Below are 4,265 nucleotides of genomic sequence, written 5' to 3' on the forward strand. Positions count from 1 at the left end.
ATTATTTTGTGAGACGAATATATGGAATAATATTGTAACAATATTTGGGGCTGTGAGGCGCCTAATGAAGCCAAGCACCGAAAAAAACCCTTCACATCCAGCAGCCAATGTTGAAAAGGAAAAAGAAAACAAAATGGTGGGGCCAGTTCCCAAGTCTTGTTCTTATGGAGAGCTTCAATTTCTTCCTGCATTGCTACCATCCACAAAGATGCATCTGTGCCATTTATAGCTTCATGAAAAGTTGATGGCTCTCCATCTTCTGTTAGAAGACAGTATGCAACATTACTCTCCGTAATATACTCCGAGTGCCAAGTCGGTGGTCTTCTCTCACGAGTTGACCTTCGAACTTCTGGAGCCTCGGCCTCGACTGGTTCTTGTACATCATGCTCCAGTGTCGCTTCAGAAGAATTCGGATTATCTTCTACCTGAACAGCTACAGTCTCTGAGTCCTTCCTCGAACTGCTTTCTTTCTCTTTACTTTGTAGTTGGTTCTCTACAAAGATAACATCTCTGCTGATGATAACCTTACGGGCAGTGGGATCCCACAGGCGATACCCCTTTACTCCATCAGCATACCCCAAGAATATGCATTTTCTAGATTTTGAATCCAGCTTTGTAATTTCTTGAGCATTGTACATTATGTACACTGGACTTTCAAATATATGGAGGTTGGAATAATCAGCTGGCTTGCCAGTCCACATCTCCATCGGCGTCTTCAATTGTATTGCAGTTGATGGAGATCGATTCACCACATAACAGGTGGTTTTTACTGCTTCCGCCCAAAAGACTTTTTCCAGATTTGCAGTAGCCAACATAGCTCTTGTTCTTTCCAACAGAGTTCTGTTCATCCGCTCCGCCACTCCATTTTGTTGAGGAGTATAAGCCGTACTGAATTGTCTTTTGATGCCTTCATGCTTGCAGAATGCTAGGAATTCACCGTCTGTGTATTCTCCTCCATTATCTGACCTTAAGCACTTGATCTTCTTCTCAGATTCAAGCTCGACCCGCGCTTTGTAGGCTTTAAAGACTGAGAACACATCCGCCTTCTTCTTGATAGGATACACCCAACATCTCCTGGAGTAATCATCAATAAAGGATACAAAGTACTTTGCTCCTCCTAAGGATGTAACTGGTGCTTGCCATACATCAGAATGAACCAGTTCCAGAATAGCCTTGCTTCTAGAACTCGATGTATTGAACTTCAGTCGATGCTGCTTGCTTGTAACACAATGCTCGAAAAATGGAAGAGCTACCGAATTAAGTCCAGGAAGCAGTTTCTGATCGGAGATAACCTTCAAGCCTCGTTCTGACATGTGGCCTAGCTTGCGATGCCACATCATGGTTTGTTCTTCTCCACGGCTGGTTGATGCGACACATGAATCAGCTTCCTGCAGAGTCTCTCCCTTGAGCTTGTACAGATTTGCAGCTATCTTTTCTCCTTTTATCACCACAAGCGCCCCTCTAACAATCTTCATGACTCCATTTTCTATATGAGTCTTGCACCCGAGCTCATCTAATTGTCCCAAAGACAATAGATTCTTCTTCAAGCCCTTCACATGTCGCACATCTTGAATGGTGCGTATTATACCATCAAACATTTTGATTTTGATAGTACCAATACCACAAATCTCTAAGGCATGATCATTCCCCATGAATACAGATCCTCCTGAGATAGGTTCATATTTGTGAAACCAATCTCTCCGAGAGGTCATGTGCCAAGAGGCTGCTGAATCTAGAAGCCAGACATCAGCAAACTTCTTTCTGCCTTCATCAACAGTGGTTGCTCCACTAAATAGAATTTCACCATCCTCTGACGTGCTGACAACGCATCCTTGAGATGTTGATGGCTCTGAAGACTTTTTATCTCCACTCTTCTTGTTGTGCCAACACTCCGATTTGACGTGCCCTCTTTTGCCACAGTTGTAGCATTTGATATTCTTCTTACTTCGTGATTTCGATCTACCATGGGCATGACTCCCACTGGAGCCACGTTCTGTTGATCTTCCTCTCGTCACCGATAAGGCCTCCGCTTGCTGCGAACTTGTCTGTCTGTCTTCCTTGTTCTTGCGCCGATTTTCTTCCTCCAGAACAGCGGCTGCAACATCGTCGAAGACTAGATTGTCCATAAGGACGTTGTTCGTCAGGTTGATGATGAGTTGATCATACGAGTCTGGTAGACTCTGAAGTAGAAGTTCTGCACGTTCATTCGCACCAACTGTATATCCCAACGTTGTGAGTTTGGAGAACAGTGTGTTTAGGGTGTTGATGTGATCGGTCATCGATGTAGATTCCTCCATCCTCAGAGTGTAAAGTCTCCTTTTTAAGAAGATTTTATTGTGCATGGATTTCGCCTCATATAGCTTTGTTAGAGTATCCCAGATCTCCTTTGCTGTCTTCTTCTCCTCTATGCTTGACAGCACCCTGTCTGCTAATGCCAGATGGAGATTTGCAATAGCATTTTCGTCCATCTCGTTCCACTTCTTATCATCTGTGATGTCGTCCGGCCTTGCACCGATGGCCGCCAGGCAATTATCTTTTCTCAAGATAGCCTTTATCTTCAACTTCCACAGTGAGAAATTACTCCCGTCGAATTTCTCGATCTTGAACTTCGCCGCCATTGCTTCTACCACGAACAATAACTTCTTACTATTTCACGTAAATAGTATCGTACGTAAATAGTAACTTCTTACTGTATTTATGAACAGTAACCGTATCCGTAAATAGTATCGTACTTATGAATAGTACCGTATTTGTGAACAATACCGTACTCGTGAATAGTACCCGTCACCTCCAAAGGGTAAGTGATAACCTAACTTATTTTCTGATGTGGAGGATCCACCTTTGGTGGCAGCCACAGAGCATACGATAAGTAGATATATATAAGTACTCTAAGTTGGCTCTGATACCACTTGTTGGGACAAACCCGGGGCCCAAAAGAGCAGGGTCCCGGGTTTGTCCCAACAGGGGCGATATAGGAATTGGGAATTCAGATTGTTTTGTTTTTATCTTTACAATATTAATAAAGAGCGTGTTCGTCTCTATTTAAATGCAATGTAGAGTTTTAATCATGGTTTGATTGACAAAGCTAAGGGACTATGCTTCATGAATTCTTGAGCTGGAAAAGAGAAAATTGAAGCCACGAAGCTTGAGGACATTTTGTATGCAATTTGAAGGCACTAGATGAGTGCTTCTTGATCAACTTAGTGAGAAAAGCTTTCATAGTTAGAGGGAACGCCATTTGCTACGGGTCATATCATCTTCTTTGCTTTATTAAGCATATAAAAAAGTTGATGATTTCTTTGAACATTAATAATGTTCTTATTTTCTGCTCTCTATTTCGTTTTACTATATATGTTCAAGATAGACTGAAGTTCTAAGGATAAAAAGATGCATCTACAATGAGGGTCTTTAAAGCTCTCCGTACACTGTGTTTGAGAGTTTACTAGGAGAATGGAGAAGATAAAATAGAGAAAGAGAAGGCAGAGAAAAATAGGGAATATATAATGTCATGTTTGGGAGTTTAATAAAAGGAATAGAGAGAAATTTAATTTACCATTTTTGGGAGATCTAATAAATAGAAGTAAGGGAAAAAAAGAGTTTCATTACCAAATCGCAACCATTTATCGATGATGATAGAGAACAATATCGTCTTCAAACATTAAATATTTTATGATCAATTTCTCTCTCATTCTCTCTACACTCCGATTTAGGGGGAATAAAATGACAATATTATTATAAAAAATTCAACCCCCCCCTCCCCCTATGCTCCTCAAAAAAACTTTCAAACAGAGTTCCAACTTCTCTCCCTTTCACTATTAGTAAAACATTTATGTGGTTAATGATAATTGTCTTTCACTTAACATATAATTATAACTTATTTTGAGTGAAAAAAGAACAAAAGCAACTCATGAAAGTGTTGGATTTTTTGGTCAAAACCGCTTTCCAAAATGAATTTTCAAAATATATATATATATATATATATATATATATATATATACAACGTATCACAATACGAATTTATAACACATAGTATTCACGCAAATACCTTCAATCAACATAAAAACATATAATTATAACTTATTTTGAGTGAAAAAAGAACAAAAGCAACTCATGAAAGTGTTGGATTTTTTGGTCAAAACCGCTTTCCAAAATGAATTTTCAAAATATATATATATATATATATATATATATATATATATACAACGTATCACAATACGAATTTATAACACATAGTATTCACGCAAATACCTTCAATCAACATAAAA

Source organism: Asparagus officinalis, chromosome 3, assembly GCF_001876935.1.
Source record: "Asparagus officinalis chromosome 3, Aspof.V1, whole genome shotgun sequence".
NCBI lineage: Eukaryota > Viridiplantae > Streptophyta > Magnoliopsida > Asparagales > Asparagaceae > Asparagus > Asparagus officinalis.